We start from the raw sequence: 14034 nt of genomic DNA on the forward strand, positions 1-14034 counted from the left end.
TATAGAGTTGCTTTGCCACTGGGATTTGAACAAATCCATAATGTGTTTCATGTGTCGATGTTGAGGGGTTACCTCCGAGACCCCTTTCATGTGATTGATTATCACCGGGTAGCTATTTTCGAAAATTTGGAATACGCCGAATGGCCGGAACGAATCGTTGACCGGCAAGTGAAACAATTGAGAAGCAAGTCCATCCCAATGGTGAAAGTGGAATGGAAAGAATACTATGGGACGGATGCTACATGGGAGAAAGAGGAGGAAATGCGACTACGCTATCCACACTTGTTTCCCGACGAAGGTAAAATAAGTTTGGAGGACCAAACTTCCTAAAGGGGGAAAACTGTGATACCCCTGTTCTGTATTATGCTAATTGGTCTTTAACATGAATGTGATTATGTGTTTTGATATGATTTTGTGTGCCATTATGTGAAAATATGTGGTTTTGAATTTCTATCTGTTCACTGTAGGAATATCTGTTTGATTATCTGCTTTGGAAATTAAATTGATGGCCTTATCGACCGCAGAACCCGAAATTGGTCACGCCATTGTGATTGGCATAATTTTTAGAGCCTACGGTGAAGTTTAATTGAAAAATTGATTCGGACCAGATTAAATTGATTAAACTGATGAATTAGTGCCCAATTATTTATTATTATTAAATAAATTTTAGTGAGGCTTGTTGTATGAAGGCACTACACTCTCCTTTAACTCTTTTGAGCTAAAAAAATCTGAGTTATACAATTGTGAGAGAGAGAGGGCCGGCCATAGTGAGAGAAAGGGAGAGAAATTGTGCAATTTTGGCTCAAAGCTTGGAAACCTTGAAGATTTCCCAAGAATTTGTTATAGATTGTGAGAATCAAGGCTCCTAGGTGAGTATCTCATGGATTTTGTTTGGAATTTGCAAATTGAAGTTTGATTAATGGCCAAGAACATGAATTAGTTTGATTATAAGGAAATTGAGTTGATTTTGTTGAATTTGAAGTCATAGAACACATGCATGTAGAGAGTTGCTATGGATTTCCATGTTTGAGCTTAATTTGTGTAATCTATGTTGAAGTTTGATTGAAATCCATGTGTATGACCATTTCTTCACCAAATAAGTTGTGAATAATGTGTATTTCTTACATGCAAGAATAGATCATGAAAGGGTAAGCTTTGCATGTTTGAATTTGATGTGTTGGTGATGAATTTGGATTAATTTGAGACATGCATATAAGTAATACCAGAAATTGAGCTCCATGATGATGTGTTTTGGTGTTTATATCATGTTAGTACAAGTATATGTGAAATTGGAACCATAATATGCAAGAAATGTGGTTGAAATGTCGAATTTGAGCTCAAGAACACAATATGGGAAAACCCAGAAATTTGATGTTCGCTCGAGTGGGGAAACCGCTGCTCGAGCGTGAATTTCGTGCTCCCAGTATTTTCTATAGACCAAGATGTCCGCTCGAGCGGGGAAACCGCCGCTCGAGCGTGAATTTCGTGCTCCCAGTATTTTCTGCAGACCAAGATGTCCGCTCGAGCGGGGAAGTTCATGCTCGAGCGGGGAGCTATGTTTGATGAACTTCCGCTCGAGCGTCCAAGTTCACGCTCGAGCGTAAAAATGATGCATCCAGTACTTTTGCAAGCCTCAAGGGTCCGCTCGAGCGGGGACCCTGCTTTCTGAAATTTTGAAAATGCATTCTGTGTTCTATTTTCCGTTCCCTTTCACTTCTAAGCACTCTTAGGTATACATTGAGCATTGTAATTGAATTAAAGAGATAAGAATGAAGCCTAAAGAGGAATATGTGAATTAAAGAATGGATTGAATTATTTGTGACCCATACGTGTTATGTGATATGTAGGGTCAAGCTCCAGGGCAAATCCACAAGCCGATCACTGTGAGTAATATCTGAAATATGTTAATGTCCAATTGCTTACTTCTATGTAAGTCTTGTAAAGTTTGAGTTTGATATGAAAGTTTGAAAGGCCTAAAGGCCAGTTTGATATGAAAGTTTGAAAGGCCTAAAGGCCAGTTTGATATGAAAGTTTGAAAGGCCTAAAGGACAATTTGATTGGAAAGTTTGAAAGGCCTAAGGGCCAGTTTGATATGAAATTTTGAAAGGCCTAAAGGCCAGTTTGATATGGAAGTTTGAAAGGCCTAAAGGCTAATTTGATTGGAAAGTTTGAAAGGATTAAGGGCCAGTTTGAGTTTGAAAAGGCCAAAGGCCAGTTTGACATGAATGAATTGGGCCCAAAGCCGTCTGATGTATAATGTTCCAATGTATTTACTTTATTTGATATTATTCACTGGGCTTTCGCTCACACTCATTCATGTGTTTGTAGGTGAGCCAAGAGAGGTCCAGACCCAGCCCCAGTGAAGTCTGTATGGAACAACCGGGTTTTTGGAGAGTCAGCCCATGTGTCTCACGCATGAGACTCGCTTCGCCATTTGTCATTTTGTTTTACGCTATTATATTGGCAAAGTCTTTGTATATGCCGTATATAGTTTTCACGGGTTGACTTACTTTTAGATGATCCTGTTTGTACAGAACTTATGCTACTGTATTTCTGTTGTGAGTTATTAATGTATATATGTTTGGTTGTTTGGATGTGCCATGTAAGCACAGCTCTATGGACAAAGTTTTGAACTGCTTCCGTTTGGCCCCCATTAACTCTGTTAAAATACATTTGTTTTGGTTTGAGGCCGTAGATAATCTCATGATTACTGGCTGGTTATGTCCTTTACCCACGGGGGCGGGTTCGGTTCATGACAAGGACTGATTAGCAGATATATGAAAACACCGGATCAGTCACACCTTTATGCAGCAAAGAGGATTCTTCGCTACATCAAAGGTACAGTCGATAATGGTTTATTCTATAAACCAACTGATAATTTCAGTCTTGTTGGCTGCTCAGATAGCAACTGGGGACGTGACTTGGATGAATGGAAAAGTATTACGGGGTTTACTTTCTTTATGGGAGATACAACCTTCACATGGTCGTCCAAAAAGCAAGCCATTGTGACATTATCGACTTGCGAAGCTGAGTATGTTGCAGCCAACTCAGCTGTGTGCCATGCAATATGGTTATGGAACATGCTGAAGCATTTGGGATATCCACAAGAAAAACCCACTGAGATCTATGTTGATAATCGCTCAGCAATTACATTGGCAAAGAACCCAATTTATCATGAAAGAAGTAAGCATATTAACACCCGCTATCATTTCATCCGAGAGCATGTTAAAAATAGAGAGGTGGAATTATTTCCTTGCAAATCTCAAGATCAGCTTGCAGATATTTTCACAAAGCCATTGAAAAATGATCTGTTCAACAGAATGAAGATAATGCTTGGGATGAAGCAGCATGGAGAATCAAGATTAAGGGGGGATGTTGTGAAGTAATCTTGTTTCCACCGGCCTAAGAGTCAAATGGAGGCTGCAAATCAAGACTTTCAAAAATAGCAGTTGCAAATCAACATTGTCAAAAATAGCAGCTGCAAATCAAGTTTGTCGTTTGAAATTTGTTACCTCAGCCGTAGTTGAATTTAATGCGTTCACATTGTTAGTTTTATCTATATATAGCTATTGTATTATGAGAGTTCAAGTGTGGGAGAAAAGAAGAAGAAGAGTGCTTTCTATTTAGTTTTTCATAATTATATTTGAGTGAATTGAATTTCAGTTTGGTTCAGTTTTAAGCCTCTCATTGTGAATCACCAACAGTGGTTTGCACCCCACTCCCACTAACAAAAATCACTTTAATTCCATTGGATCAAGCCTATGGAAAGAAGAAACAGAGTGCCTTTCATGGCTTGACTCGAAACAACCCAATTCAGTCATTTACGTCAACTTTGGCAGCATCACTGTTATGCCACCCCTACAATTGATTGAATTCGCCTGGGGACTCGCTAGTAGCAACCAAACATTCTTATGGATCATTAGGCCTGATCTGGTTGTTGGTGACTCGGCGATTCTTCCACCGGATTTTGTGAGTGAGACTAAAGAAAGGAGTCTATTAGCAAATTGGTGCCCTCAAGAACAAGTCCTCAATCATCCATCAATTGGAGGTTTCTTGACACACTGTGGGTGGAATTCAACTCTTGAGAGTATTTGCAGTGGGGTCCCTATGTTGTGTTGGCCATTCTTCGCGGATCAACAGACGAATTGTTGGTCATGTTGCAGCCAATGGGGTGTTGGGATGGAGATAAACAGCGATGTTAAGAGAGAGGAAGTTGAGAGAATGTTGAGAGAGTTGATGGCTAGAGAGAGGGGGAAAGAGATGAAAAGAAAGGTCATGGAGTGGAAGAAGTTGGGTGAGGAGGCCACGACTTGTTCTGTCGGGTCATCTTACTTGAATTTTGAGAAGATGGTCAGGTTTGTGCTTATGTCTGCTGGTTCAAATCAAAGTAGTTAGTGTGTGTGCACATTTTCATCTTACAAGCAATTTCTGAAATAAGTTGTTTCTTTTTTCTTTCTTTTTTTAATTTGGAATAATCTTGTACAAGTATTGTCTTGACAGTGGGTTAGGGATGGATTTGTATTTTGATTTCCATTGTGTCTCAAAATTGTATTATTATGCTTTTTTTAATAAAGAACATGTTCTTGTTGTAGTTTTTTTTTTCTTAATTTTTTTTCTATTTTTGTCATTAAATAATGCCATATACATAATTTTAGGTTATTCTTTAATCCAAATAAGCTTTCCTCCAATCAAGATTACTGAACCCTCTTCCTGCCACCAAAAATGGAACTTGTGTTCTGTAATTTTATTTTTTATTTTTTTATATCTAACAGCATAAAATATCATAATTTTATTATCATTTGTGATATAATTTGATTAAGAGTCGTTCTAACAAATGCTCCTATGATAAAAGAAAATATAAAAAAAAATGTAGATTCCTAGATAAATAGCAATAATTTAGCTTCTTCTTTTTTATTTTTATTTTTATTTTAGAGTCAAAGTTATAGCACATATGGACAAGACAGTTGGCCAAGTGGTCAATGTAGATATCCATTGGGACATTAAGAATGTCAGAGTTTCAGTATTCGAGTGACTGTGACTCTTTCATTGACTGCCTGAATATAAAAAAAATAAAATAAAAAATGACTGCCATGATGGAGATTTGTTTAACTAGTAAGTGATTGTTTGGAGTTTGTTTATTTATTTATTTTTATTTTTTGATTTATTTTTGGCTTCAACAAAAAAAAAAAAAACTAAATTTAAAAAACAAAATTAGAATGAGAAAAAGTTTTAAAAAAATAAAATTTTCCAAAAAAAAAAAGAGTTTAAAATGGACAAAAATAAGTATAAAAAAAAAGTAGGCTTTTTTGACTTGTTTTGACTTTTTTTTTTTTGCAAAATTTTTCAAAATTACATTTTAGATTCATCTTCATAAGATATATATATATATATATATATATAAATTTTGATATAGTTTTTTTTAAAAAAAATCACTCCAGTAAAAAAAATTTAAGAAGTGACATTTTTCTTTATTTCCAAACTGACTCTAAAATGCTCGGACAAATTTTGTACTTTCTACCCATCGGGGGTGGTGGTGGAGTGGAAATGCGTTGGCTTTTTACAGAGGTGGACAAGACTCGATTTTTGAGGACACGACTAGCCAGGTATGAATTTGGTGAATGCTGACAGTGTTATACTTCGCTCGTAACTTTGCCTCTTGTGCTGGGGGTTGTTTCATTCTCCGCTTTCTCCGATGGTGGGTCGCTTTTTTTGAGTTGAGTTAAATCTAACCGTCAACCAGTTATTCCAGAACCAAAACTCACAAATATTATGATATCTCTTCGGAACGACCTTTTTTAAAAAAAAATATCCTTTTTAATCTTATTTGGATTTTCATCTGACAATTTCTCAATAATTAAGGCATATAATACTATTAAAATATTATATATCATAAAAAAAGGGAAATTTATTGGAAAGTCCTAATTTGGGGACTGTTGTATTATTTGGTCCCATGTTTTAAATGGTTGATTGGACAGTCCTTATTAGGAGTAATGTGTGACTAGTAAGTCCTTTTTCAAATATAGATGAGAGTTATTTAGACGAATATAACCTCAATAGTTAAGTTGGAAAGTTTTTTTTGGGAATATATGATCACACGATTTGGAGAGAGGGGAGTGAATTTCAGTTTACAAAGGGTTCGAAGGGGGGAATTAGGGTTTTGAATCTTTCTTGTTAATGAGGTGGGCGAGGAGTGTTCTACAGATGACGTGGACATAGTCAGCTGTGTTCAGGTATGGCACACTTTCGATACACCTTCACATTTGGTTGCATCATGTGTGGCCATTCATCAACTGGCCATTTTCCACAGTCCGAAATTAATTATTTTCATATGTTAATGGTGAATGCAATGGAAATTATGGCTATTGTCAGTATGCACAAGCATATATTTGGGGGTTTTGGTTGTTGTCGGGTGGTTATTATGTGAACATGACCCCCAGATTTGTGTATACAGAAAACATGTTTGCAATGAGATTTGCTTACTGTGTGCATGTTAACATCAATTACCGTTCACACACCACAACTTCTGATTGTCACGTTCTTCAACCCATTGCGTGTATGAACCGCACAAAACATCATACAGTGTTAGCCTGTGTGGTTTGCAAACCCTGTCTATTGGAACACCTAATTTCGAAATGGGTGTAATTGAATGGGTTGGTTCAAAATGTATACGGGCAAACGGGTCACTATGGCCCCACTACGTGACTTCACACTTCAAAAATGGGCCAAATCACAGTCATACGTCATGTTCACACACACAAACATCTACTTCGCCCATACTTCAAAACATTAAAACAGTATTAGTACGCTTTTTTCGGTAACGTGAAACACAGGCACCCTTACTCCCATAATTACATTAACAATTTTTTTATAATAATTTGACCAATGGCAAATTAGTAAACAATCAGTCAAAAGGATTACGCTGTAACAAGAAAACATTTGGGACCATATGGATCACAAGACCGAAATATGGGATTTATTGGTCAATTCCCCTAAAAAAAATTGTCGTTATTTTATATTGTTTTTTTACGTATAAGTATTAAATATTAAAATGAATAATATTTTATCATCTACACAAATGATATAAAAAACTTTGCAAAAAAAATTAGGAAAAATTAAATATTAGTGATTTTTTTAAATTTAATTATAAATTTGAAAAAAAAAATTATATTTTTATTTTTTAACATTTATAAAAGTTTTGATTAATCTAAAAATATTTTTTTTACATATTCACTGAAATGAAATTACCCAAAAAATTATATAACATGGTGTCCAGGGATGGAACTAGGGAAAAAATATGGTGGGAGGCCATGGCCCCCTTCCTTCTGTGAAGGACACTGTTTCCTTCAACAAAAATTATATATCTCACTCTTTTTCGACCTTGCATTCTCTTTTTATTTTACACAAAAGAAAAAAAAAATTTGTCATCCAATACCAAATTAATTCCATAGTGTTCGATTTATTTATTTATTTATTATGTGTATATATAACTAACATATCGTATTATATATACATGTTTACTAGTGTATATGATGAAATTTTTAATTGAAATTTGGTCCATCCGGTAATGAAATCTCGATTTCCTCCCTGATGATGTCAACATTTTATATTGTAGAATTCATCGAATCGTCTTGTTAGGCCTTCTTAGTCTCATTACGGAATTTACCTCTACAAATCAAACAACTGTTCTTTTACAATTTTTTTAGCAAATTATTTAGGTAAAAATTTAAATAATTTAAACTACTGTACATTATCAAAATATATTTAAAATAATGAAGTATTTATTTTTAAAGTTATATTTGTCTTTTATTTTTTTAATAACAAATGTATACATGTGATTGATGTTGTTCGTTCAATTTAATTTTTTATAAGAATGATTTATTAAAATAATTTTATAAAATGAATAATGTAAATTATTGCAAGAAGTTCGTAATGATTAATTGAAATCAATAAATCCACACATACAAAATCAATCACAGATCTAACAATATAAAATGTAAATGACACAATCTGAATAAAACTATATTATTTTATCATGAATTCCACCCTATGATGTGCATGTTCAAGGTAAATTATGTAATTAACTAATTCTAACACTTTAAATCAAGGGTAAATCACACTGACATCTCCTGAGATTTCTATTTAATACAAATTTTCCCCTCACATTTGAAAAACATTTCCCTTCATGAGATTTGTAATCTCATTACAAATTACTCCGGCAAGCTAATATTATGCCCTAAAATTTTCTAAATGACTATCTTACCCTTTTTCTTACCATTTCTTTTTTCTATCACCATGACTACATTTTATAATTTTTCATCATTAAATTCTACTTGAACATATTCTTATTGACTAATGATATATAAACTTAAATTTTATATAAAATTTTCAAATACAACGATATACCTTAATAGTGACCTTTTACTATAAAATAAAACACCTATAAATATGATTTATATTTACAACAATATCACTATCTGTAACTCGGCTTTTCATGCTCCTTTTTGGAAGAATGAATAGCCCTTATAGTTCGAACTCCATCTGTGTTGGTTCTGAATCTGATTTCACAAGTGCAATGTGAAACAGTGGAAACACAAAAAGAGTCCAAATCCGGCAATTTCTTTTGGAAAATCGATGTTTGAATCAAATGCCAAAAATGGACTGCTTTGCTAGATTTCAGAGTTGCCACTTAAATATTTATTTTGGAAAATTTAGGAAACCCGTGACTCATGCCAAAGGCCATTAGTCTGTCGTCACCAAAGTGTCTTGGTTCGGGAACTTAGGTATGAGAGGGGAATGTCAATAATTGAACACCCCACTCACCCGATCAAAGATCGGCCTCTACTAATCATGATGTGGTTTTTATGTACAGTATATGCTCTTATTCTATATGTAACATACAAGTATAGACTAATTTCACGAAAAGTTGGAACGTTTGATTTCATGTTTGTTTTGAAAAAAAAGTGTTTTGAATATGTATCACTTAAAATGGTGATCTCATATATACATGAATCAAAGTATCCCAATTCAAGTGATTAGCCTTCATCCACGGGCATTCAAATAGGTATGTCAAATAAGCAGTTAGCCTTATGGTAGTATGTGTTATATGACAGCATTCATACTTATGCAATATGTTAAAACAAAAATGCTTACCTTAATGTCCGAATGCGAGTCCAAAAAGAAAGCAAATAGTTAGAAAAAAAATGCATGATCCTAATTTAATGACTAATGCAACACATGCAACGTGCAATTAAGGTTCGGCTACTAGTATGGCATGTGAGTCAATTCAAGGCATGTGATAGCGCATGTATGCAAGTAAGGAGTTTGAATTTGACATTTGAATAATATGATAAGCCGAACTTTTATGCATGTAAACAAATGGATGCAAATCATGGAAAATGCTAATTAAACATGATGTCCCTAATCTGACCATCATAAGCTGGTAAATAAAAGGGAGAAAGAATGGGGGTTGGAAAACATACAACTTATTACATATTTGTCCCCGCGAAAGAGGGTCCGAATGTCCAAGTGTCCGAAAAAATAATTATTACAAAGCCGAATGAATAATAAATGAAAGGGGCTGTCTAATTTATTATAATAATAATATGCAATGATTGCTCGATGCTCCTCAGGAATTATTATGTCTGCCATGCTGAGATTTGTTTTGTTTCACCCCTAGTTACTGCTTTCGACCAAAAGTGTATTGTTTTGCAATTTATTGGAGCCTTGCCGACCCCAAAGCGCGACTCAGTCGAGCTCCAAATAAATCCAATACATTGATTTCATGTGGAAATCTGTTTTTTGTACCTGAGGTGAAACAGTGCAGACAGGGTATTCCTAGCCATGTTTGTCTTTTTTTTACCCTTCTCCATCATAAAAATACTCAAGAGAGGGTTGGAATCATCTCCAAAGCCATCAATGAGCAAGTTGATTGCTTGATGATCTCGGATACAATTTGGACAATGATCAATAAATGCAATGAATAAACAACCGCCCCTCTCTCCTATCATGAAGTGAATTCAAGAAGGGAAGTAGAGACACTTCAAGGTTCATCAAATTATCATGAATGATGTAAGATAAGCCTTGACACAATAAACTCGGTATAACATCCGACCAAATTCAATTAATCATATTGGTTCTTTATGTCGATTGTAATCCAATTTTAACCAATTTTATTAGCCTTTTTTTATTACCCTGTTTTTTTTATTACCTTTCCATTTCTTTATCTTTTCTCCTGTTTGTGCAAAAGTGATATTTACGTCCACTAAGTCCAAAACGCAATGAAGAGAAACAAGTATCAACTTAACCCGAGAAACAAATCTTATTTTCTTCAGGGGAAATTATAGAGGAAGAGTCAAACTTATTTACAAGCGATAAGGGATTCCAAGTCAAACTCAAGATGTGTAACAAGGACTAGTCAAACTCAAAAGAGTGATAATGACTTAGAAAAACCCAAACTTGAGTGATAATGACTTGAAATACAAACTTGATAATAAATGATAATGACGCTTTCCTTGGTGATTTCCAAGGGCCAATTAGTCCCTTAAAAGTAAACACACTGGTGAATAAAGAGAAATGAAAAATAAAAGATTGTGCTTTAGTATAAGAACATGTATACATTTGGGGTAGTGAACCTCTAAAGAATTTAAACCGTTAAGTATATATAACGTTTTATGCCTTTGGTAGTAAATCTCCTAAGAGATTAAATCAATAAGCATAGAGCCTTGTATACTTTTGGTAATGAACCTCCTAAGCATGAAACGTTTTATGCCTTTGATAGTGAATCCACAAAGAGATTAAACCATTAAGCATAGAACATTTTATACCTTTGGTAATGAACCTCCTAAGCATAAAACGTTTTATGCCTTTGGTAGTGAATCTCCAAAGAGATTAAACCATTAAGCATAGAGTGTTTTATACATTTGGTAATGAACCTCCGAAGAGAACATGTATACATTTGGGGTAGTGAACCTCCAAAGAATTTAAACCGTTAAGTATAGAACGTTTTATGCCTTTGGTGGTAAATCCCCTAAGAGATTAAATCAGTAAGCATGAAGCGTTGTATACTTTTGGTAATGAACCTCCTAAGCATGAAATGTTTTATGCCTTTGGTAGTAAATCTCCAAAGAGATTAAACCATTACGAATAGAACATTTTATACCTTTGGTAATGAACCTCGTAAGCATAAAACGTTTTATGCCTTTGGTTGTGAATCTCCAAAGAGATTAAACTATTAAGCATAGAGCATTTTATACCTTTGGCAATGAACCTCCGAAGAGATTAAACCATTAAGCAAGGAAGAGTTCATTTCTTATACTTGAACAGCAATCTTAATTTTTCACAACTTTTTAATCGAAATAAGCAAAGAATGGAGGGAGGTTGCAGAGATAATTATGGGAAGTTGATTAATTGGTTAGTACAAACAAACTTGATATTTAAAGCATAAATCATTGAAATAAATTAAACAGCCCCCTAATAGCATACAATAGCGCTGAAATTAAGTTATAGAAAGCGAGCAAAATTAAATAGGATCAAGTTAGTAAACAAGTAGAAGGAAGGGTGGCTAACCCCTCCATTATCACATAGTATAAATGTTGAAAAACAGCCCCAAAACAGTCCTAAATCAGCCCCAAAACAGTGGGAAAAATTAGCGAAAACAAGTGGGAAACACATGGATTCAAGCTTGGAATAAAGTTCAAAGTAGGGTGATTAACCCCTCCACCTTTGGGTAGCTTTTAATCACAAGTTTCAGTCCTCAAAACAGTCTCAAAACAGTACCAAAATCATATGAAAACACAAGAAAAAGATGAACAAAGGAGGCTTTACCTCTTGTAGAGAAGTGTTCTTGTTGTAAATCAAACTTGATTCCAAAACACCCTCAAGTTTGAGTATGATTTTCAATTCTCAAATCAAGATTTAAGTTCAAGCTCTTGTATGCTATGGATGGATAGAAGAACAAGGAAGAACAAAGATGGTTTCAACTCTTGGATATTGCCTAACACCTTGATATTTCTCTTTGTTGATATTTCTAACTTGATATTTCTATATGATATTTCTAACTTGATATTGTTTTCTTAACTCTTGATAATGTTTTTTTTGTCTCCCTTAAAAAATCACTTTGAGCCTTGTATTTATAGGCCTTGAGCTGTTGCTCCTCCAAACACCAGCACATTTGGACAGCTTTGAAAAGTCAAAAGGGACGGCATGACCTCGGTGAGGTCTGATCGGACTCCAAAATCTGCATTCAGGCCCGACTTCAAACAGACATATCTCCATCATCTGTACTCCGTTTCAGGTGATTCTTGAGTCTAAAATGAAACCCCGGAAGTCCTCTTTCCAATGGAGGTGGCCTCACATCTAAATTCTAAGTGTGCTAAGAGATATGCTTATTTTAGTGAAGGTTGCTCAGTTTTGACCTTATCGGAATTATGCCTAACTTCAAACAGCCATATCTCCCTCATCCGGACTCGGTTTTAGGAGATTCTTGAGTCTAAAATAAAGCCCCGAAAAGTCCTCTTTCCAATGGTGGTGGCCTTACAGCTAAAGTCTAACTGTAGAAAGAGATAAGCCTGATTTAATGAAGGCTGCTCAATTTTCTTTTAACGATTTTATACCTAACTTCTCCCCAACTAGTTTTCTTCCCTTTCCTCCAATTTTCTTCAACTCCAAACCTTTAACCAAGATGTTTTAAAGATTTTTTTTTTGTTTTTAAAGAATTCACCTCCCTTTCATTTATTTCCACTTCGTCCTTACTCAGTTTACCGACAAGTGCAGTTTTAAATGAAATGCGAGCCTCGGAACATCGTAGAAGCATTTGGACAAATATTTTGAAAGAAGGTTTTGGTTTAAAATAGTTTGGCCAAAATACGGTGCAAGGTTTGGGATTAGAGCTTGAATCCAAATTTCTTCGTTGAGAATTCAAAAGATTGCACGATGTAACTTTCATCATCGGGTGTTCGGAATAAAACGCCTAAGTCTTACGAGCGGTCAAAATTGGGGTGTCTACAGTTGCCTCTCTTTAATAGTACTCAAAGTCATTTCGTGACGTGAGTGAATGTAAAAGCCCAAGGACGACCCATTTGACAAGATCGTAAGACTTTGGCAAAACAAACAAATGCAAATAATTGGTTGAACCCGAGGGTTGCCTACGTATCGTGTTTGCAAGGAATCAAACCTGCATAGTTCAAGGGCAAAATGCAGAATGAAATGCAAAACATAACTTATGATCATGTAATGAAATGCAATCAGGACAATGATGTGACACTCAATGAAAGCATAAATGTTGGATGTAGTGAATGTGAGATCCAAACGCTTCGTCCGCGAGAGGAGGAAAGTGAACTTGATATCCAAACGCGTTTGTCATATGCGAGAGGTGGAATAGTGAACTTGAGATCCAAACGCGTCTTACGTGAGAGGAGTATGTGAACTTGAGATCCAAATGTGTCTTACGCGAGAGGAGTACGTGAACTTGAGATCCAAACGCGTCTTACGCGAGAGGAGTATGTGAACTTGAGATCCAAACGTGTCTTATACGAGAGGAGTATGTGAACTTGAGATCCAAACTCATCTTACGTGAAAGGAGTATGTAAACTTGAGATCCAAACACGTCTTACGCGAGATGAATAGTGGTGTAACCAACAGTTGTTCCTAGCCGTATCTCATACGGAGAGGGGGAAGGTTTTAACCAAGTGAGCACAAATCCTAACACGTTTCACGTGAAAGGTGAAAATGTGGTGTAACCAACAAACATACCTAACCGCATCTCGTATGGAAAGGGGGAAGGTTTTAACCAGGTGAACTAGCAATCCTAACGTGTTTCACGTGAAAGGAGCAAAGGTGGATTCGAAATCCAAACGCATCTCACGCAAGTGGAAGAAGGTATGGTAGAATGACAAGGGGTAACCTCTACATGTAGAAGCCACTGATGCCGCTTTTCTTTTTGATTATATTCACAATTTTCCCTATTCTCCAATGGGGTGACAGACTAGGTTGGTTTAGTATCCAGAATTGAGGCGTATACACGCTACCTTAACCTAT

The 14034-nt window shown here is 35.4% G+C and overlaps 1 pseudogene; it reads left to right on the forward strand.

The window, feature by feature from the left end:
* The first annotated feature begins 2777 nt into the window (after positions 1 to 2777).
* On the forward strand, positions 2778 to 4460 carry LOC145822085 ((R)-mandelonitrile beta-glucosyltransferase pseudogene; annotated as a pseudogene).
* Positions 4461 to 14034: the final 9574 nt, after the last annotated feature.

Source organism: Camellia sinensis, chromosome 3 (genome assembly GCF_055761805.1).
Source record: "Camellia sinensis isolate YWXY chromosome 3, ASM5576180v1, whole genome shotgun sequence".
Classification (NCBI taxonomy): Eukaryota; Viridiplantae; Streptophyta; class Magnoliopsida; order Ericales; family Theaceae; genus Camellia; species Camellia sinensis.